General features: G+C 44.8%; 1 protein-coding gene across 2 annotated transcripts in view; it reads left to right on the forward strand.

Moving 5' to 3' along the window:
- Nucleotides 1-2,944: 2,944 nt before the first annotated feature.
- SGSM3 (small G protein signaling modulator 3) overlaps nt 2,945-23,026 on the forward strand; it is a 288,821-nt gene continuing 268,739 nt past the window's right edge. Inside the window, exons 1-2 of one of the 2 annotated variants that reach the window (XM_086963472.1) lie at nt 2,945-3,022; nt 18,481-18,585. The gene's annotated coding sequence lies outside the window, so the exon portion shown is untranslated. The remainder of the gene's footprint in view (nt 3,023-18,480; nt 18,586-23,026) is intronic. The other variant, XM_086963474.1, reaches the window with a different exon arrangement.

Here is a 23,026-nt window from a genome sequence, read left to right on the forward strand (position 1 = left end):
GGATTGGATGACATCTCTAAACGCAGGACGTTCGCATTTCCTAGTAAGTAAAGCGCAAACGAGGAGCAGGGCGTGTGTTATGCTCGAGAAATTTTGTCTTAGTTAACGGTTATTTTGTCAGAATATGTTTTCCACGGAGCGCGCAGTTAGAACTCTGCCAGTTGCGCTAGAAGCTTTATCCGGTGTAACGGTTATTTTCGGTTTATACCATCACTGAACACACTGAAAGTTTGGCTATGTAGGGATCCTCATGTGATTACATGTTATGATTTGCGTTTGCATAATAGACACAGAGTCAATACTTTGTGATATGGTTGTACACATAATGCTTTCTGATATGATTTTTTGTGATGGTTGTACACACAAGCAGATGGTTATGAGGCTGATTGTATTTTCCTTGATTTTTCTTATAGAGACCCCCGAGGAAGGGTCACCATAGACCCGAAATGCATTGGGTAAATGGGATATGTTAACATGAAATGTCCTGGAAATAAAAGGATTCGTATTGATTAAAAAGATGAAATAAACACTAAAGTTTGAAACAAGAAAAATCACATTGGATGGACTATCATTGTTTACAAATATATCAGAGGAGAACCAAGTTGGTTCTAGTAAAAGTGTGCATAACATTACCGCCTAGACAACGGGATGGCCCGCTGACTCCCAATTTTTCTCATTTAACCACAGCATTTTCTCATGTGTGCTCTGCACCGGAGAAAGTAATGCACCGTAGGACGAAGGGAAATCATCAAAACTGACAATGGGCCTCCATTTCAGGGAGCGCAATTTCAGAAGTACTTAGAAGTGCTGAGGACCCAGCACCAAAAACTAACACCACAGTGGCCACAGGCTAATGGCACTGTGGAAAGATTCATGAGAACTCTGATTAAGGCACTCAGGATTGCAGTGGGTCAGCAAGAAGATCTGGAATAAAGTCAACATCGCTTTTTGCGAATGTATCGCAATACGCTTCATTGCACCACCCAGTGCACCTGCTATTTCAAAGACAGCATTCCAACTAGGGCAAGCTGGACCCCTGTACCGGAGGCCCTGGAGGTGGAGGGCACTCGGAGAAGGAGGAAGCAAACCAATGTGCGGGCAAGAAGAGCAATGCCCCGGCAACTGGAAGTAGGTGATTGAATACTAATTAAGGATTGTCATCCTGGATGGAAGTTTAGGGCCCCGTTCGAGAGGGGGGTCTGGGTGGTCCCGCGAGTCCATGGAGCAATCTGTCATGCCTAAGGAACGGTGTGGAAGACACCCCCAATAGTGATGAGCTGGTGGTGGATGATGATGTGGACATTTGGGATACTCATGTGTTAGGAAATCCATATCCGGGATCTGGCATCAATGACGACAAGAGTCGCCCTGACTAGAAACAAGGAGCTAGAGGAGGAAGAGGTTGACCTGTTGGTCTGAGGCCCAATCCTGAACCCAGACAGCAGCTGAAGGACTATGTATGTGAGTGAGATTGGGTAATTAATTATTGGAGGTTGAATCAAGTTTACTGAGCTGGAGGGACTCCATAGCTCAGAGTATGTCAGCTCGCACTGGTGCGGCCGAGCCAATAAATAAAGGGGAAACTGCCCCCCTTGTTGTCAGTCCTGAAATACATGCATGTGCGAGCTAGTGTCTGTCATTGTGAGCCGGAGCCTAGCAGTGGAGGACATGAGGGGCCACGAGTACACCCTGCTCAACAGCGTATCATTTCCCGATATTTATACATTTCCATGGACTTCATTGCTTGGTTTTATTCACGAGAAAGTGTCACTCTAAGAATCACACTATTGGTTGTTGAATGTCCCTCATAAGTACCTAGAAACCACGAAAATGTCACACATAAACCATCTGAAAACTTGGCATTTATGCTTGTAATTTGCATTTACGTGAGAGCTGAAGCTTTGCAGTTGCGTGTCCACCCAGGGGAAAATTGAAGTTCTTAACCTCAGAGAAAAGAGGGTTGGTGAGCCAAGAAGTCATACGGACGTACCGCCAAGGTCGATAATGAAAAGGCCCTTATTTCGGCTGCCGCGAGCAGCAAAGAGGAATACACATAGCGCTCTTGTTATATGGGACTGAGTTATTTGTTATTGCTTGTACCCAGTCACATCTTTGAGCACATACTTTCAGGGTACTTTAGTTTATTGTTAGTTCTGGCGGCTTTGAGTCAGTGCTTAATTTGAGCAGGTGGTTTCCGGCACTCTAATGTCCACATTGGCTTTTATTACAGCCTGCCACAAGGTGTCACTGTTCCACCTTTTTTTTAAAGAGTACCGCAGCTTTTTCATAATTAAATATGAATAAAAACCACTAAGACCTGCCGGGAGCAATGCCTGGTGCACGCTGCAGTGACCGGCTGACAAGAGCCCCGGAACTTCTTTTTTTAATGTTTTTTATTTACAAATTAAGTACTGCTTTGAGTTCAGGAAATAGCTATTTGAGCCTATTTATTTAGCGCCCCAGGCCGTGACATCGAATTGATACGGCGCATTCCAAGATGGCCGAAGGGAGCGCTGGTCCTTTTCTGTGAATAGGAGCATTCTAAGCTCACGAATGCCAGGCTTAATATTTGTTTCCATGGTTCCCGTAAATAGTAATGATAAACCGCATACATTGAGACAAGGAGGAAAGTTGCAAAATGTCTACTGTCATTCGTTTAACATAACTATCGATTTCATAAGCAAATGATGGTTTCCGGTGCCTCTTGATCTATCCTCTTGTCTCCAGACCCTCTGCTGCTCTCCTGGAATAGCATGGGGACACCATTGTCGTCACACGCTGTCTAAATGCGTCATGACATCTGACACCGCCCATTCTACGACTGCCGCCTTTGCCGAGGGTGTGACCTTTAGTTTGCGACTAGTAAGGTGCGTAAGCATTACAGCAAAAGGATGACTACATCTCCCGGCATGCCACGTCCTTCTGGACTCCGTGCATGCGCATTGGGGAGGTTTGGCTGTCACAGGCACAGGCACAGGTGCAGCAGCTGGGGAAGGACAGCAGGAGATCCGGATCTACCCAGGTGAGGCGGCGAGGCAACTGTGGAGGAGGACTTTGTAAATTTAGGAAGAAAGCAATAGATCCGTTAAGGATGGGGCCCAGTAGTGGTGGACGTTACGGAGTGCACAGAGTGGGGGGAGCATGGCAAATAAAAGGGGGCCTATGGCAGGTGTGGGGGCGTGGGTACAGACTCAGGAACTGAGGGGCCGAGGGTTGGGGGAAATGGCGAGAGAGTGGCTAACATGTTGTACTGCAGGCGAGGGTGGGTTATAGTGAGATGCTAAAAGAAGACGAGTAGCATATATGGAGGGGGTGATCTACTGCTAGGGGGTGCAATCCGAGAGGGGAGTATATATAAATGAAGAAGTGTGAAAGGGGCAATATTCGGAGTTGGGGCACCAGGTGGCGGCTGAGAGTTGGGAGTAAACAGAGGAGAGGAGCCAGTACTCGAGGGAAAACAGGAGGCAATTGTAGATGGGTGTTTGGGGGTATAGGTGGGGGCGATCATGAGGTATACAGGGAGAAAGGTGGACTAAGGGGAATTCAGTTAGAGGAAGTATGGCAACCGGGTCGGGACTGGGGTAACGGGTGCAATGGGAAAGGGGTGACTTTCTGGGAATCGACAGGCTAGGGGCAAGTGGGGGTAAAACAGAGGGGCGAGGTGAAGGTGCAGGGTGTGGATCAAGAGGACTTCAGAGAGAACAGAAAGAGAAGCAGAAGTGAAGAGTGGCATAAAGAGGGCGCTTTGGAAAGACGAATAGCGGGAACATAGAAAGTGATATAGATTGCGTAGGCAGTGGATCACCTATATATGTGTAAGGATGGCATAGAGAGATGATACTGAAGAAGGTAGTAGGGCTTAGAAAGGTATATATACATTGACTTTAGAAGGAGGGGAGGGTAAAGGGGGCACCACCAAGTATTCTAACGAAATGACTCATGGAGGGAAGAGCAGGCTGATGGTTGCAGGGAGGAGGCTCTGCAGAGCAGGGCAGTGAGTGTGACATGTCAATCTTATTGAAGGAGACACGTAAGGGCAGATTGGCGGACACAACCTAAGGAAGAATTATAGGAGCATGAACCATTTGTGTCTGAAAATGTCCTGAGTGCTGCATCGAAATTTGTGGGAGCTATATCAAATCATTATTTTCCAAAGCTTAGATTAGTGTAAAAATTGCTTAGTAGTGTTATGACTAAGCAATGGACTTACACGTTTGTGCTAACGTTTATTCGCAAATATGCAACATTCTTCAAAATAAGTGTGCTGTGTGTGTGTGTATGTATGTATGTGTGTGTATGTTATATATATATATATATATATATATATATATATATATATATATATATATATATATGTGTGCTTGCACGTAGGCTGGTGGGAGAAGTGGGTCCTCATGGGGGAACACCTTCAGACATTTTCGGAACATGTAGCATTATGGGTTCGTTACATTGACGACGTGTTTTTAATTTGGAAGGGTGATGAAGAGAGTGCCAGAACTTTCGTTTCAGGCCTTAATACTAACTCAGTAAACTTGAGGTTCACATCAAACATCAGGAAACATTCTGTAGACTTCCTAGATGTTAGGGTGTCTTCGAAAAACAACAAACTATCCACCACCCTCCATAGGAAAAGCACGGCGGGGAATTCAGCTCTCCACGCGAGTAGTGCCCATCCACGTCATGTCATAGATAACATACCCTATGGTGAATTACTTCGCCTCAAACGAATCTGTAACAGTGAAGAAGAATTCCTCAAATGTACTTCTGACGCACTGGCCAGATTCAAGGCTAGAGGTTATAGTGACAAGATACTCAATATGGCAATCAATAAAGCCAAGCAAAGGACCAGAGAGTCGCTTTTCTTGCCTAAACCTTCCATCAGTGTCATGAGGGAAGATCCAGCAAATTGTAACATTAGGTTTATTACATCATTTAGCTGTCAGGAAAGAAAAATAAGGGCTATCCTCACCAAGAGTTGGCCCATTCTAATGACAGATGGAGTTCTGTCATCCCAACTCCCAAATAATCCTAATGTCGCGTTTCGTAGAGGCCCCTCCATGAGGACATTAGTTTACAATCCTTTTCCTGAATTACCCAAGAGGACATCTTCGTTTAAACCCCGGCAGGGTTTTTTTAACCCCTTCGATGCGGCCGCGATTCCCCTGCTGTGCTGTAAACAGCACGAACAGGGGCGGGCCGTGACGAACCCCAGTCGTCATCAGCACACGAGCACCGTAGTGCATGACGGCTGGGGTTCGTCATGAGCATGGAAGGGGTTAAATGTTCAAGTTGCAGGGCGTGTAAGTTTGGCATAAACACCACCCAATACAGCACCCCCTTGAGTCCCGTTCCACTGTCCATCAAAGGAAACTACAGTTGCAAGACGGAGTATGCTGTATATGTTCTGGGGTGCACCTGTGGCCTGAGGTATGTTGGCAGCACCAGGCTACAGGTGCATGCCTGAATATTGCAGCATCTTCGCGCAATTGTCAACAATGACAGTTCATACCCTGTCGCTAGACACTTTAAAAGTGTACACAATATTAACCTACAGTGTCTCACTTATTTTGTGCTCACCTCTGTACCCAAACCCGCAGGGGGGGAGACAGGGACCAAATGCTTCGACAACTTGAATCAAAAATGATTCCAGAACTGGACAGCAAGGTTCCTAATGGACTGAATACGACAGAGGACCTCTATCATTTTTTGTAGGGCTCTACGAAGAATGAGGGGGTGCTGACTATTATTGTAATTTTGGGCAGGCACCTGGGATTATAACACCTTAGTCCGGATTGCCCCCACCCTAATCAGTACTTTTATGTAACGATAGAATCTGAAATGTTCTTCTCGTTTATCTTATTCTTTAGGATTTTTTGAATCACTTTTTAAAACACAGGGTAATACAGATCTGGCTTATTAAATCCAGCTGTAGCAGTATGATTCACCACACCATGGCAGTTATTGTTGGTTCCCCCTTAAATCATTCATTTTATCTGTTATATTTATCCACTCTCTCAGGCTTAGGCTTTTTGGCCTTTTAACATATTGGGGCTGTCATCTAAATTAGATGTCCCCAATGGGAATTAAGTTTGTTTCCCATATTGTAGATCTAGCTATAACAGTACTTGACTTATTAGCATATGATGCACTAAATTATTTGTTTACATTGTGATATTTTGCACATTCCATTAATGGAAATAATAGTTTTTAGGAAATATGATATTTCCGAGTGGATTTTAAGTATATAAGATATTACTTTTAACATATGATAAACTATTTGCACATTTTTCCATTGTTTACAGATGCAATATTTTGCACTTTTATACTATGCTGCTAATTAATCAATTTTTTAGATCGTCAGTACTGTATTTACCTAGCTTGTTAGAACTTACATTCTCTTTTTGCATTTATGCAGGTATTTATTTTCATTAATGAATTTAATCAGAAATATGTTTGCTTTAAATTACTATTGTGGAATTGTTATATAGTAATTTGAATGAAAGGGGACTTTACAAAATTTCCATTCATGGATCCATGTTCACTTTATAGTATGTTGTTTATGTCTATATGTCACATGGTGTGCACTATAGCATATAAGAATAAGGCATTTTAAATTGCATTTCACTGTGATCGAGGGCATCCGCCCGAAACGCGTCAGTCCGCTGCATGCTTTTTTTGAACCTGGTCAATAAATCATCTTTGCCTTAACTTGGGATTCGCTGGTCTTTGTTCGCCACTAGCTGGCTTTGTGAAACATGCTCACTTCCAAAAAGGTCGTGGCATTTCATAATCAAAACTTGTTACATGGCGTTCTGCCCATTTCTCGCTGAAATTTTATTTTTTAAGACAATGGTGAAGTCACAGCCACTATGTTTTAGTTGGAAATAAAGTATTGCTTTTGGCTTGTTTTTTCTCCGCTCAAAGGCTTTTATATTTGGCAGCAAACAGAATGTGGTTAAGTAACATACCATTCCCCACTAATCTAAGTTCCAAATTGTAAATGATATGTACAACGACAAACCAGTTCTTTGACTTGGGTTGGTGGCCCCTACGTACTCCTGGGAGTGTTTCCTCATGGTTGTTTACATGTGTTGACAGCCTTTGACGAATATCTATTTTATCCATTCCTTTTGTCCCAAAAGGGGACCGAGAGGACATTAGTTTCAGAGCAGATGGCTTTGGGACAGGAAATGTAAAAGAGCTAGTTCAGTTGATATCAGCTTTGACTCCTTGTCACTTTGAGTAGTGTCTTGTAGTTGGAAGCTTCGCTTGAATTTGTGTCCAACAACACAGGGCTAGTTGTGTTTCTTTTGGGGTACCAGGGCCCCCTGGCTTTACAAATCCTACTCTCCGTTGATGTTAGAAACACCACTGTACTAGAACCCAATTGTGGTCTCAAGTAAAAAAAAAAAAAAAAATAAGTGGAATGTCTCAGAAGGTATTAAAAAAGTACAATTTCGGAATTTAAACATTCATACTTTTTAAATGTATTAAAATATTTATTGATATGAAAAAAAGATATGACTACCTGTGATAGCCAATACCACCGGTGAATCGTGTACATTTCAGATCTATGAACCAGATGTGTTAACAGACTAGGTGCAAAAAGTGGTAGCAGATTGCACACTGACTATTGGCGACCACACTGTCATTTTGCAGTGCAACCTATGTACTCGTAGGTGACGTTTCAAAATCTCCAGTTTCAGATGATGGGCAAATGGCCTATTTAATGAATATTAATTAGGCAGGTTGCTATTTACAACCCATGTGATTGGCTGCAAGTGCAGTGTTGGTGGCCTCCAAGGAACACAGACCTCCAGTTTTGCATTTTTCTTACAACAGCCAGGGTTTTTTCAAATGAATTGGTGCTGCGTAAAAAAAACGCTTTGAAACACTACAGGGGGGCAGGAGTGGTCTCCTTGCATTAAACCATCCATTTTAAATTTGATAGATTTCAGATCCAATTCATGTCTTTGTGCCCTAGGAGCAGCAGATTTACAGAATTCCAACAGTGAAATCCCTAACGTACCCTCGTGTAGGTTCTACACATCCCAGTATTCACAGGGGGCACTATCCAAAGCACAGAAACATTGTTGGAATTCTACTTACTTAAACATTTTCCACAAACTGCTTATCCACTCACCTGTGTGTCGTATATCTCCTGCCCCCACCTACGTTTTAATATATGCAGTTACAGTTTATGTATGTGTTTACTGCACCAGGTTTGTGGAAAACCATACTCTCAGATACTGAACACAGGACCACTGTTTATAGTTGGGTTCTATTTATTTGCCAAGCAGGATTCAGTTTATTAACTTAATTGTTCGAAAACCTCCTTTTATGGGTTTTCATTATGTTATGGATCTTATGAATTGAAAGACGGACAATTTACCTAGTCATGTTGATGATGGTGACCAGGTGTGTATAAACCACCAAAATGAATACTAATATTTTTTGTTAAATTAATGCAAATCAATACAAATCAGTACAGAGTTCTTCATAAAATTACCAGCTTCATATTAAAATGCGATACATAATGCTGTGTAAGGGTTTTTAGAAATTCATATAAATTATTAGTCACATGTTGGATCACAAGTTATTTCAGTAAAACAAGAACATTCACAAAATATCCTACTCGCTCTTTGATTGTTAAAATTGTGGATCTCAAATGTTTTTTTTACAGATCATGTCGTGTTCACATGCCTCAAATGAAAATGAGCCAATTCCGCAAAAGGGCCCTAAGACGTCAACTTTTTAATTGTCTAGTAGATGCAGGCCTTGATTGATGATTTCTAAGGGTGTGCTAAACTCACATAATTGCATGCAATTACTGCAAAATTATGCATAATTCCGCAAACTTTGTCTTGCACTCCAAAAATTTTACCCAAACATTACTTTCGGGTAAATATTCAACTCGAAAATGTAATTTGGAGTTGATTTTCAGGCACTCAGGTTCAAGACTGCTACTCGCATTCAGATTTGTAATTTTGCACTTCAAAATTACTAAGACTTGGCGCTTGAGTCAAAATATCTACCTGAAATGTTTGTTGACTGCACATGTTAAAGGAATTGCCTCTCGCATTGAAAACCCTGCTGATCAATTTCAAATTTGTTGTTTTGTGCTAAATAATTACTGTGACGGTCTTGGGGTAAAAAATCGCTTGCATTAAAAAAATTACCTGAACGGCACATCTTGTGTTAACATTTGTTGCAATAATTACAGTGTGGCATCATATCGTAACTCATCTAATTTCACATACATTTTGTTACCTACAAATAAAAAAATAGTGGCAGTTTATTAACGTAATTAAAATTTCACCCAGGTCTATTGATTTCCCCAGGAACATCTACATTCAAGGTTTGGGAGCACCATAAATCTAAACTGATTTCTAACTTCAAGAGCTAACCTATTAGAGCTATACCTTCATGGCTGGTAGACTGCATAATTGTTTTACATTTTGCTCACCACTTTTTATTTTGCCCAAGTCGATTTACTCTTTTTAAATGAATATGCCTTAAGATGGCCTTGAATCCCCTTTTTAAAAACGATTGTGCTAAGTATCTTATCTGCTAAAATCAGATTAATGAAATACTTCCTCTTACAATGTTCAAAATATTTACACAAGGGGCAATCTTGTTTAAGTATTTATGGACAAGTAGTAACCAGATCAGATAACTGACTTTTTATCGTTGGCTGATGTTGCAATTAAGTAAATTAACGTCAGCCCAAGCTTGCGGTGTTTAATGTTCTAATAGTTGCCACCGCGCCATATATTGAAATATCCTGAGCGGATGGATCGTAACCTAGCTGGTATAAACCTCTGGATTAAATTAATATCTGGAGCAAAAAAATCCCTAAAGAGATTTGCTGGTGATAGAGGGCACCTGTGATCTGATTTAAAATTGGGGCACATTCAATTTCATGCTTGAAGTAATAGTGATGCCGAAGTACTTGTACTGAGCATTGCAGTTTTTGCCATTAATTTGGCAGTTAGCTCCAGGTATTTAATCCCCTATACATTTTTCCCCTTATTATACACAAGGCATTTGTTAAAGGAGCTCTGCAATGTTCTATTTATTTTTAGAATCTTTTTATTAAATTTTCTCATAACACGCCCCCGAAGGGGGTAAGGCACAAGATCATTACACATTTTTACACAAGCAGAGGGTATCAAAACCAAACATAGATGTACATATAGTGATTGTCATGTGTCAGGTAGCTGTAACCTCGTTTGACTGAGCTATAACCAATGGGATCATGAACACGGTGAGGGGAATTTCGGGTGGAGAGTACAAGGGCCCTCTGGTCCGTGTTCCCTGAAATGTGTGTCTGTAGAGGCATAGGTGGGTGTCGTTCCCCTGTGTGTTGTCTCTGGCCTGTAATCTCATGATCAACCCTGGTAAGGAGAAGAGAAAAAGAAACTTGTACCAATCTCAGAACTGCCGGTTGGAAACTATGGGGAGGTCATGGGGGTGCGGGGAAAACGTCTCCTAGTGTATCGTGTAGTGTTAGATGCGTGTGACTCAGTGGTCCGGGTCAGCAAGCGCGGCGCGCGGGGGGCGTCCGAGGGGAAGGAGGTGTCAGTCAACGGGGGCGAAACAAACTAGTTATGGGGGAGGCGTGTGGCTGCTCCCTCTCGCCTCCTGGGTGGGGTTTCAAGGGTCCAGTACCTGCGAGGGGGGCCTCTGGGAGGCCTGGGTGCGCAGGGGGCACGGGTCTGGTATGACCTCCGGGGTTGTTTCTTGTTTGAATTGGAAGAGCAGCTGGGCCCATTCTAGGGAGATGGGGTTCTTCCGTATTCCCTTCACTTGCTCCTCTTCCGCTGCCCCCCATTTGCATACTGCTCCTATCCAGGCTGTTTCCGGAGGGCCCGAGGGAGCTCTCCAGTGCATGGCGATCGCCCCTTTCGCCAACAGGAGTGCAAAGGAGGCGAACCTCCATGGCAGCTTCTCAGATTTCTTCCTGTTGTAAATTCCCAGCGCACTCACCTACCAGGATTCTATTTGAGGTAGGCTGACTAACGTGCAGAGAGTCTGATGTATCCTGGTCCAGTATTGGCCCAGGTTGGGGCAATCCCAGAATATGTGTTTAAAAGGTGCTGCCGGCAGGCCACACCGCGGGCATTGGAATTGGGTGTCCGGGTAGTATCGTTGTAGCTTATCTACATGAGATAGGCTCGGTGGAGGATGTTGAATTGTATGATTTTAAATCTCGCGTTTCTGGACACTTTTTCGGTGTTTTCCAGGGCGCGCTTCCATTCCGCGTCATGGAACGCTCTACCCACATCTTCCTCCCAGGTCTGCCGCATGGTGTCTAGGGAGACGTTCGCTAGTTCCCTGATGGCTTTGTAGTGCCAAGTTATGAGATGCCTGCCGGAGCCAATTCTGAGTATCGTGTGTAGTACTGAGTGCGTAGGTTGTTCCCTGTCGCTCAGGTCGCAGAGTTTGATGTTTGATGTTTGGGGGGTTTTATATAGCGCACAAACACTCCAGGGAGCATCTTGGCGCTGCGACTTCATTGCTAATAGACTGTCAGATGATTTTAACTGAGCTTTAGATGTTGTAGGCAGTTTAGACAAGGGTTTTGCACTTTGATTCGGCCAATCCATAAATCCAGGTTTTTAAGGATTTTTAAAGGTTTGTTCTGATGTAGTTGCTCGGAGGTGAGGCTGTTCCAGGCTTTGGATCCTAGAACTGCCAGTGATTTTCCGCCCTTGGTGGCCAGTCTGAACTTGGGGACAGACATTAAGTTGGCTGTAGCTGACCTGAGTTCTCTGTTCGGGTGGTATCTGTGAAATTTATTTGACAGATATTTTGGGCCACGCTTATGAAAGCCTCTAAATGTAATCACGAGGATTTTGAATAATATACGTTTCTGGATGGGAAGCCAGTGCAACGTGTCCAAGGCGGCTGATGCTGATGACCTTCTGGGTGGTCGCGTGTGCTCTAGGAGTTGTATATGCGTGAGGAATTGGCCACGTGAAAGGTCATACCACTCCATCATTTGGTCGTATGTGCGTAGTTGTCCGTCCTGGATCAACTCTGCCACTTCAGTCACGCCATGGTCGGTCCAGATTTGTATGCTCCTTGCGGAGAAATGATGTTCCCCACGGGGCAGACCCACTAGCGGCAATAATGGGGAGTAGAGCGGTGCGCCCTTGCAGAGTCGATGCACGCGCATAATGCACTTGTGTGCTATAGACACTTGAAGAGGGTGCGTGCGGGACGGTTTGGTGCCTGGTAGAAGCAGGCGTCTGTTGATCGGGAGAGGTATCCTACCGCTTCTGTAGTAGTCTCCGCCACATGTCGTTCTGCTGTCCAGTGGAATAGCCATTGCAATTGTGCCGCTAAAAAATACGATTCGAAGGATGGGGCTCCTAGGGCGCCCTCCGTGGTGGGCAACTGCAGTTTACTGAGCGCTACTCTGTAGGCTGACGCCCCATATGAGCCCTGTCAGCAGAGTATCTATCTCCCGGAAAAAAGATTTAGGTGGGATGACCGGCAGGTTGGCGAAGTGATAGAGTAGCCTGGGCACCATTAGCATCTTTGCCAGTGCTACCCGGCCGATGGGAACTAGGGGCAATGTTTTCCAGAAGGCCACCGCCGATCGCAGTCCTGATGGCGCCTTGCGGTGGTTGCCTTCATACAGGTCCACCGGGGATTGGTACAGTTGCACCCCCAGGTATCGGGGGCCGCTCCGCTCCAATGTAGCGTTTTGGGGCCTATCGCCACCGTATGCGGAGACGCAGTGTGTTGTCCCTGCTATCGGTATCCCCCATTCATCTCCCTCGCCCGCAGTCGTATGGCCATGGGTTCGACTGCTAGTGCGAACAGGAGGGGCGAGAGTGGGCACCCCTGCCTTGTGCCCCTTTCAATCGGGAAGGGGGCTGAGACCATTTTACCGATTCGCACTCTAGAGGTGAGTCCTTTGTATAGGAGTCGTGTGTAGGCGAGCATAGCCTGGCCGTAATTTTGTGACTGGAGGACCGCGAACAGGTGTGACCACGTCAGGGTATCAAATGCCTTTTCAAGGTCCAATATTAAGCACGCCGCTCTGGGGTGCCTCTCACGTTCGCTGTCTTGGATGTGAAAGAGCCTCCTCAGGTTGTGCGAAGTGTTACGCCCGGGCACAAATCCAAATTGGTCAGAGTGGATTAATGTGGGTATGAGTGGACTATAGCGGTCAGTTAATATTTTTCCCAGGATTTTACAGTCCGCGTTCAGGAGTGTAATGGGGCTGTATGAGGAGGGATGTGTGGGGTCCCTATGCGGTTTCAGAAATGTTACAGTGACGGATTCCCGAAACAAAGCGGGCAGGATTCCCCTCGATCTGGCCTCCTCGTACGTGAGTGTGAGTTGGGGCACTAACTGTGCTTTGAATTTGCTATAGTACTCTAGCGGGAGTCCATCCATCCCTGGCGATTTATTTCTGGTGAGTGACGCTATGGCATGTTTGATCTCTGCTGCTGTGATTTTACTATCCAAGTCTCTTTGGTCTTCTGGGGATATAGCGGGGAGTCTGTGGACGCCTAGGAAGTGCTGTAGTGCGTCGTGTGGTGTCGGCGCGGGTTGCGGTATATTTCTGCGTAGTAGGTGCGAAAGATGTTAAGGATATCAACTTGAGTGTAGTGGAGGCTACCTGTTTCGCCCAACAGTTCAGTGATGGACTGTGGGTGTGTGTCCTGTTTGGCCATCCATGCTAGGAGGGCTCCCGTCCTGTTACCCTCCTTGTGCATGTGGGTCGCGTATTTACGAAAGTTATATATCCGCAGGTCCCGAAGCGTCTCTGCGCAGGTCAGCTTCGCCGCCCCTATCTGATCCGGGGTAGCCCTGCCCTGGTCCAAATCGCGAGAAAGTCCCGCCAGGGTCAGTTCTGCTTCGGTCAGTGCCCTCTCTAGTGTACGTCGTAAGCTCTGCAATGTTCTAGTGGTGAGATTGAGGATTATGTTGTTGTTTGCATACACTAGACACTGTCCTACCTTGTGGTTGGGGAGGACCGCTATTGCAAAATCAAACATTTAATAGGTATCCATGGATTAGTAGCCAAGATGCAGCGTTGTCTCCCCAAAATTCCCACATCACATGGGTTTAATCTACTGCCCTCACTCGTGTGGAAGATATTCAGCAAGGAGGGCTCAATAACCTATTGGGACAATCTGATACAAAGTATATTTCTGTCAATAAATCACAGGTATCATCGGTATCTTTTCTAACTGCCTCTCTCTTATCTCCTTGTCGTTAAGGCTATGATGTCAATAGTAGGGAAAGCACACTATTTAATACTCAAGTTAAGAATATCTCCCCTTTCATGGATTGAGTACACGATGGAAGGATTTGTCTATTCAGCAAAATAGATTTGTGTAGAGTGGTTAAGTATCGTGACCAACATTTTGTATGATGTTTGCACTTTTGATGGGTTAGTAGTAGCAGTGTTTTGCCAAATGGTGTTTAAAGTTTATGTTTGCATGTTAAATGGCGTTGAGTCCAGCATAATTTTATTTCTAACAAATCAGTATTACAAAGGTCCCTAATGTCATGTACCAAGCTATCATAAGTTATAAAGAAAGAACCAGAATGGTATTGCTTGACATCTGAGTTATTGTCTGGGACCTAAAACTCACAGACTCGGAAATCAAAATCTTCCTGAAATAGGGACTGCTCAATGCAGTGCTCCTTTTTATAAAAAAGGAGACATGCTTTCTTATTAATTTGGCAATAATACCCAAAAAGCATAGAAACGGGAATGCAGGGTTCTACAGACAGGCATTAACGTAATAAGCAAGGCAAAATCAGAGGTTATGTTATGTTAGACTCATTTATTATGCGCACAGATGCTCCAGCAAAGGAGCGTCCTGGCGCCCGACAAGGTAGCTACATAACACAACTGGACAGAGTGAAAAGGAAAGATCTACGGAAACAAAAAAGTTTTTACAGCTCGGCGAAAAGAGAGCAAGTCCCTGAGGGCACGGATTTCACAGGGAAGGGAATTCCACAGAACCGCAGCCCGTACTTGAAATGAGTGGCCGTCAGCCCGACAGCGCTTGAAACGGGGGACGACCGCAAGTTCTAGGTCCGAAGATCTTAAGGCACGGACCGGGACATAGCGGGACAGGAGGTTAGAAAGAATCAAGGCAGGAGATCTCTTAAGGATCTTATAGGCTACACAGAGAACCTTGAACTGAATCCATCGCGCAATCGGTAGCCAATGCAGGGTGCGCAGAGTATTGGTTGTGGGACAGAATCTAGGTAAGCCCACAACAACTCGAGCCGCTGCATTCTGTACGCACTGTAGGCGAGTGATTTCTGCCTGATTTAGCCCCACTAAAAGGGAGCTGGCATAATCGAGCCGAGAAATCACAGTTGCTTGGATCACAAGTTGCCTGGTGGTAGCATCAAAGAATTTTAATAAGGGACGTAGTCCACGCAAGATGCCAAAGCAGCAGGCCGCCGTGCGCTTAGTGTGGCATACAAAGGTGAGAGTTGGATCAAGCCACACCCTAAGGTTTTTTAACTCTGAGACCGGAGTTGGTGTAGGACCCAGATCCGAGGGCCACCACCTGTCTCCCCAGAGTTCCGTATGCTTGCCAAAGATCATAATTTCGGTCTTATTTGCGTTCAACTGGAGACAGTTGGCGGTCATCCAGCTGGCGACCGCCCGGAGTCCATTCTGGAATCTAGGGGCATCCACGTCTGCCTCCCCGCTGATCGTAACCGCTAACTGAGTATCGTCAGCATATGACACTATGGTCATACCCCAATGCCTGACAACCTCAGCCAGCGGTCTCACGTAAAGATTGAATAACGTGGGACTCAGCGAGGAGCCCTGGGGAACCCCAAGATCCAGAGGATGGAATTTGGACTGATGGGGCGGGACGGCCACGCAAAAAGATCGGTTGGCAAGGAAAGAACGGAACCACTGGAGTGCAGGGCCGGTGACAACTGCTTCCTCCAAGCGTTGCAGAAGGATCTGGTGGGAGACGGTGTCAAAGGCGGCGCTCAGATCTAATAGCACCAGCGCCACCGTTTGACCCGCATCAAGCACGGAGCGCAGATGCTCCACCATATAGAGGAGGGCTGTCTCCGTGCTATGCCCCGCCCGGAATCCATTCTGCGTGCTATCTAGGATGTTAGCCCGTAGGAGATGGTCCGAGAGGGCAGAGTTAACATGCGCCTCCGCAACTTTGGCTGGCCACGGGAGAAGTGAGATTGGGCGGTAGTTCTCAGGTTTACCAGCATCCAGAGTTGGTTTCTTGAGGATGGGCATAACTACCGCCTGTTTCCACTTCACAGGAACCAGACCGGATGCTAATGAGGTGTTAATCAAAGAGAAGACCGGCGAAAGACCGTGAGATGTTAGGTCTCTGAACAGAGCTGGCCATAAAGGGTCAGCCGGGGACCCAGACTTGACCTGCTGAGCCAATTTCCCAAAGCTTTCCGGTGTTAAGCTCGGAAAAGAATGTAAAACATCCAAAACTGGGAGCTTAGGAGGTCTACCAACAGAGGGTACGACCGTGGGAAAGGCTCTATAAATGGCATGGACCTTTTCCAAGAAAAAGGCTGCCAAGTTTTCACAGTGTGAAATGGAACCCTGATTATTCGTTACCACCTTTTTAGCTATGAGATCTTTCAAGGCCTTAAAGATAGTTTTGGAGGGGTTGGTACTGGTACGAAATTGCAGGTGCATTCTACAATTAAATAAATGAAACTAGGTTTACATGGTCGATAACCTGCTGAATATATTGGAAGAGGAATCTGCTGACTGAAACAGAAAGGATCCCCGTGGGAAGGGGCGTCCGACAGGGATGTGTCCTAGCGCCCACCCTGTTTTCGCTTTATGTAAACGGCGTGGTTGAACATCTGCTTAGAAATCCCTCGGACGCTCGCTCCGTGGCTGGTAAACGGATCCCCACACTGCTTTTTGCAGATGGCACTCTTCTTATTTCAAAGTCCCCTATGGGTCTCCAGAGCCTTTTGAATAGTTTCCAGGAGTTCTGTCTGTTGAGAGGGCTGGTAATTAACACCGACGAAACCAAGTTCCTAGTTATGAACCCCCCTAAGAAACTTGGCAGACTTCCGACTCTGAATTCCGAACCATTGGAGAGAGTTTCTGAGTTTGACTACCTGGGTATCCGCCTCAATGATTCCCTTTCTTGGAATTCACACATCCATAAAATGTTACTGGGCCACAAAAGGGTAGGGCACTTTACTTAAGAAACAACGCTCCTCAACTAGCAAACCCCTTGCCCCAGTTGTGGAAATATACAAAGCCAGAGGGGTCAGTGCCACTCTATATGGGGCGGAGCTGTGGGGTACCTGCAACCTGGATCCACTAGCCAAATCAGAGAACAAATGCTTGAAAGATCTGATGGCTCTCCCTTGGAGCACACCAACAGTGCCAGTGCTACTGGATTTAGGTTGCAGACCTATCGGAGACCAAGCACAACTTCGCCCCCTGCTCCTATGGGCACGGTTATGGCGGGTGCCCGAACTAGTCTCCTATGCGGAAGCACTATCTGAGGTTATGGCCATGGCAGGATGGTCCAGGATTAAATGGTTGAGGGATGTCAAAAGTTTATTGGTGGAGATGGGGTTACCTGATGCATGGACTTTGAAAACCGCCCCACCTAAAGCTACGATTAAAAAGTTGTATTGGAACTGGGTCTCTGCAAAATTACATCTAGACTCACGCCATTGCAATTCTACTGTAGCTTTTGTGAGGATCAAGGATGTGGTAGCTTATGAACCCTACTTAGACATTATCTCCATTCCGTTTGACCGCACCCTGTATTTTAAGTTTTGAGTGGGGATTCTACCAGTAGGCGAGGTAGTCGCCCTCTGGAAGCGGTCTTATCAACTTTCCCCTTTTTGTGCATCCTGTCCCACTCGAGTAGAGTCTGTAGCCCACATCTTCTTTGAGTGTCCGGACTATCGTGCACCGAGGACTCGCTGGCTAAAACCTTTATGCAGACTCTTAGGCACCCGCCAGTGTATAGTGGCAATGCGTATTTTAATGACTGACACATCCCCTGTGATTGTATGTGCTGTGTCAAAATTTTTAAAATGGGCTTGGTTGATTCGTACTAGAAGGCTTTCCTTGCCAATTTAATTCTAGTTTTATCCTTTTTTATCATTTTTTTCCCTGTTTTAATTTATTGTGTGTAAACAGATTGCATTTGATCATTATTGTAAATTGTATTGCTGTAAGCTTTTATGGTATTCTTTTTTACCGAAACAAAGCCTATCAATCAATTTGGACAATAGATGATCAAATATAAGACCACATTAGTCCTTGAGGTCTCGCTTCAACAGATTGTTAGAGCATGAGTGATGGTGTAGTTCGATATGTGTTTTGTGCATTTTAGACTGCAATTACATTTCTGTAGATGTGTTATGCAATGGAATTGATGAGAATAAGTGTTTAGATACTCTTGAATTATGTCAATTAAATACTGTATTTTGTTATGTTTGGTAACATTACAGAGCTGCTCTAAAGTCATGTGGAGATACTAAAGCTTTCTCAATTGAAGTTCACCAAAGAGTCTTCTGAGTGTCCTCCAAAAAAAAGAAGGCACATTGTCATATAAGGTAAGGAGAGTAATAGTTAGTATCCTGAAAGTTTAATGTCTCCTAGTAGTTTTGCATGCCTGGTTTATTTGAGTGAGATGTTTGCCTTTTGGATTTCCATAGGAAGTGTAAGAGTCAGTATCTGTAAATCATTTTAAAGAAGTCCCGGAGAGTGTCATAGGAAAAATACCAGTTAGAAAGTTGATCTGTGGAGCGGCTGTCCTTTTTATGGTTTAAATCCTCCCTCAGTTTGATTTTGCTTTTAATCTGGTATTCTGTACAATAAATTCTACAGTCAAAAAGTACTATTTTCCTCATCATCATTTCTACATGAATTTAACTTTCTATCATTGTTCTCTTTTGTGATTAGTGTATTTGCTCTGCTGTTCTTATTCTGGTATGTGGTAGTCTTGCAAAATGTTACTTTTCTGTTTTATGTAAGTACCTTGAATAGTTAAACAAGAGTTCATGTTTTTGCCACTTAACCCTTCCGCTGAAAGGGCACGACGATAGAAGTACTTGCACACTTAAGGGGCCGATTACGATGCAGTCAGAAAAGGCTTCGACCCTCGGTTGGAGCCTGTCTGATCGCATCGTAATATGCCAGTCTGATTCTTTTCCGACCATCTCATTGCAATGGAGGTGGTCGAAAAGGAATCTGACCGGTCATTCCGTCTGGCATCCGGCGGGCTCAGAGAGCCCGTCGGCCAATCGGTATGCGACCTGTAATGCCAAGGGCTGCTCTTTCTGCCCTTGGGATTACGATGTTGAGTTCCGGCAGCCTTTCCGTGCCAGGATTTCTGACACAGAAAGGCTGTTGCAACTTGCATTTGGGGGCTCCCAGCAGGGCCCCCTTGGGTGCACGGCCTCCGGTTGGAGGCCGAGATCTTGCACCCCGTGGCAGGAACCTTAGGCGCCTGCTATGGTGTGCAGGAATTAGCTGCGCTTCCCATTTTGCAATGGGAGCATGCATTACGGCCGTTTTACGGCCTGAATGCATGCTCCCATTGCAAAATGTAGGAATGCGACCGAACAGTGTTCAATCTCATCCGAATGGGCCGGTCGGGTCTGCCGACTGGTTGTCAGTCGGTCCCATGACCAAGACGATGTTGGGCGGAGGTAAATCCTCCTAACACCGTAATCAGCTCCTGAAGGGTGCTGATATAGCAGTGTTGCTCCATGGTGTCTACCACAGCTGGAAGGGTAACAGGCAGGGCTATCATGAACAGGCATTCATTTTTGGGGTAAGTTCAGCTTTTGCAGCTTGTCCCAGCAGTGCCAGGGGCAAGTACCTAGGCACCATTCATTGTTCAGCTGAAACAAACGTTTACAAATCATTTTCTCTAGATAGACTCCATCCGCAGGTTTCAGTAGTGAGGTAGATTCCAGCAATACTAGCAAAATCAAGTTGGCTGCATTGAGCACATTTGACTTTTTATTAAGTCACCTGTAGATAGTGGAAATGAGTGCACTTGTTAAAGGTACTTGAATACATCTACAAAATAGTTGGCGAGTACAGTGAAACAAGGATACAGCCGTGCTTGAGATCATTCCTATTCTCAGCTGGACGTATTAAATCACCACCCTAACCGATTCTAATTTATGAACAATGTGCTGAAATTTACCCTTACCGGAGTCAAATTTTTTTTGTGAAATAACTAAAGTCTCATTTTACCCACAATAAAGCGTGATGAACACAATCACAAGTTAGTCTAGTCAATAAACTCTGCATACAGTTTCATTCCCTTCAATGTCACTTATTTCCTGTTAAATTAGGGAGTACTAGACCGTTATCAGTAAATGACTGTTCAGATTTAAATCCTTTCTACTTTAGGGGAGGTTGATTATTACTATCTATCCATTCCTGAAGATGTATGAACAACCAGAGGTTAAAATTGTACCCCCGGAATCCAAAAAGACCATTAAACTCCTAACTATTTCTAGTTGATTTAGACCCTTATTTATAGTTGGGAGTTATCTTACCCTTTCATGATTAGGAACATTTTATTTTGTAGACTGGCTTTCATATTTGTAATAATGACTTTGTTCAGTGCGCCGTATTTAATAAAACGGAAAAAAGCTGTCATTTGAATGTTATTGGTAGTCTGATCTGTAGAGCCATTTGGATTTTGGATGGCTATCGAATGTCCTTCAGAACCCACCCAAGATTACCAATTTAAATAGAAACTGGGATTGAATCGGCTAGAAAGTCCATTTTAGCATTTCCCTTGATTACAATTTCATAAATACTCTGAGCAAGAGTACTTGGGTACTCGAGGAGCTTGAATTCTAATGAACTTACCCAAGTGCGTTTGCTGCACATTTCCAGAAATTCTGGACATTCCCTACACTTGAAGCTCCCATCGTTTTTCCATTGATCTGTGACTTTGCATCGTCAGAGGAAGGTATGTGGGATACAGACCATGCAGAAGAATATTCTATAATAATCGCTACATACATGAGCATGGCAGGCGAATGCTGGGATTCAAGGTGTCTAGCAATCTAATTGTCAATCAGGTGGCATTCAATGAGCAGTGGGCTAGAGCTGTTTTAAGGCAGGAACTTGGCCATTACGATTTGTTTTACTTCCTTTTTGAAGGAAGTCGTTGAGGAAATTGGTCGGACTTCTGGTGGAAGAGAGTTCCAGATCTTTGGGGCAGCACCTTAGAAAGCTCTGTGACTTGTTCTCATTTTGTGGAAGATCTGTGATTTTAAGAGCCATGAACTTGCACTTCTTGACTGTCTGCAACCTCCAGATAGAACTAGTTTTTGAGCTAGATACGAGGGAGTCTTTAGATGTAGGGCTTTGTGAGTCATGCAAGCTATCTTTAGCTGTATTCTAGCCTCATATGGCAGCCATTTAGGGATTTGAGGACTGGGGAGATGTTTTTCATTTTGAACAAGTGATCAGTCTAGCTGCTGCATTAATGGACGCTTCTAGTGGGGCCAAGCTATATTTGGGAAGTCCAAAAAGCGTGGAATTACCATTGTCTAGCCTAGGCAGCACCAGGGCTTGTACCGCCATAAGTCCTCTTCTGGGAGGGAAGGTTTTAGATTCCTTAGTGTGTTCATCTGGTGTTTAGCCCCCTTGCTTAAATTGCTAATATGATTCTGCATGCTCAAGTGCTTATCCAGAGTTATTCCGAGAGCTTTTGCTGAGTCGATAATGCGGGGTGTGATTAGGCAGAGCAATGAGAAGCAATTCCGTTTTGGAGGTGTTGAGCATGAGGGGGTTGTCAGTTGGCCAGTTTTGAGTATCCAAAAGGGTAAAGTTAAGTGAGATGAATTCTTCAGGGCAGGTGATTTTCAGATGAAGTTGAGTGTTATCTGCGTACATATGGAAGCGTATGTTCGCGGAATAAAGAGCATTTGACAAAGGTTCTAGGAATAAATTGAAGAGTGTCGGTGATAGTGGTGACCCTGTGGAACCCCCATAGAGACGGAGGAGGACTGGGATATGGATTGCTCTATCTTGACTTTTTGTGATCGGATTTGGAGGAAGGAAGTAACCCATTGCAATACCGGCCCTGAAAAGCCCATTCTGTGTTCAAGGCTGGATAAGAGATTGTCTTGGTTAACCATGTCAAAACCTGAAGAAAGGTCAAAGAGAGTCTGGAGGCATGCTTCGTTGTGGTCTAGCATTAACTGGATGTCACCCATAATGTGAGTGAGAGCCGAATCCGCGCAGTGGCCTCTTCAAAATCCGGATTGATATTGGTCCAGAAGTTGGAAGTACTCCATGTGTACTCATGTGTGCTCATATTTGCACCTGCGCCCATTTTTCCAGTAGTTTAGCCAGCATGGGGATGGCGGAGATAGGCCGGAAGTTATTGAGATCACCTCCGTCTGCACTAGGTTTTTTTTTTAGAATGGGGGAGATCTGTGCTACTTTTAAGCAGTCGGGGATCGTGCCGTTCGATCGTTGATAATCGTTGTCCAAAGGGGGAGGATGGAATCCTTAATGTCTTTGAAGATAGGTGGTGGTAGCGGGCTGGTGAAATGATTAGATGGGTCGATTACCCGCAGAGTGTCGCTGAGGGGAGTAAAAGAAAACCAAGAGGCGTCGTTCTTGGTGCCAGTATTGGAGGGGCTGAGCCGCCCATGGTGAGTTGGAGCAGCCCTCCCTGCTGATGGGAGAATAGCCCTCTTCGCTTCTAGGTCGATACTGATGCTCTTAGTTTTCTCAGTGAAGAATGCTGCCAACTAGTCGCAAGATGGAAGGCCGTCGCCAAAGTCAGAGCTGCTGGGTGTCTTGCCCGATTGTTGTTTAACAATTTCAAACAGTTTCTTGGGGCAGTTTTTGGCTTGATTGAGTTGTGTTCGGAAAAAGTCAGCCTTTGCACATCTGATTTTTGTTGTTGTTGTAATAAGTGTTCCTGACCGATCTAAGGTTGATTCGATGTACAGTGGAGGGTACTGATCTCCAGGTCCTTTCAGCTGACCTTAGGTTGTGGCGTTTAGA

Source organism: Lissotriton vulgaris, chromosome 1_1, assembly GCF_964263255.1.
Source record: "Lissotriton vulgaris chromosome 1_1, aLisVul1.2, whole genome shotgun sequence".
Lineage (NCBI taxonomy): Eukaryota > Metazoa > Chordata > Amphibia > Caudata > Salamandridae > Lissotriton > Lissotriton vulgaris.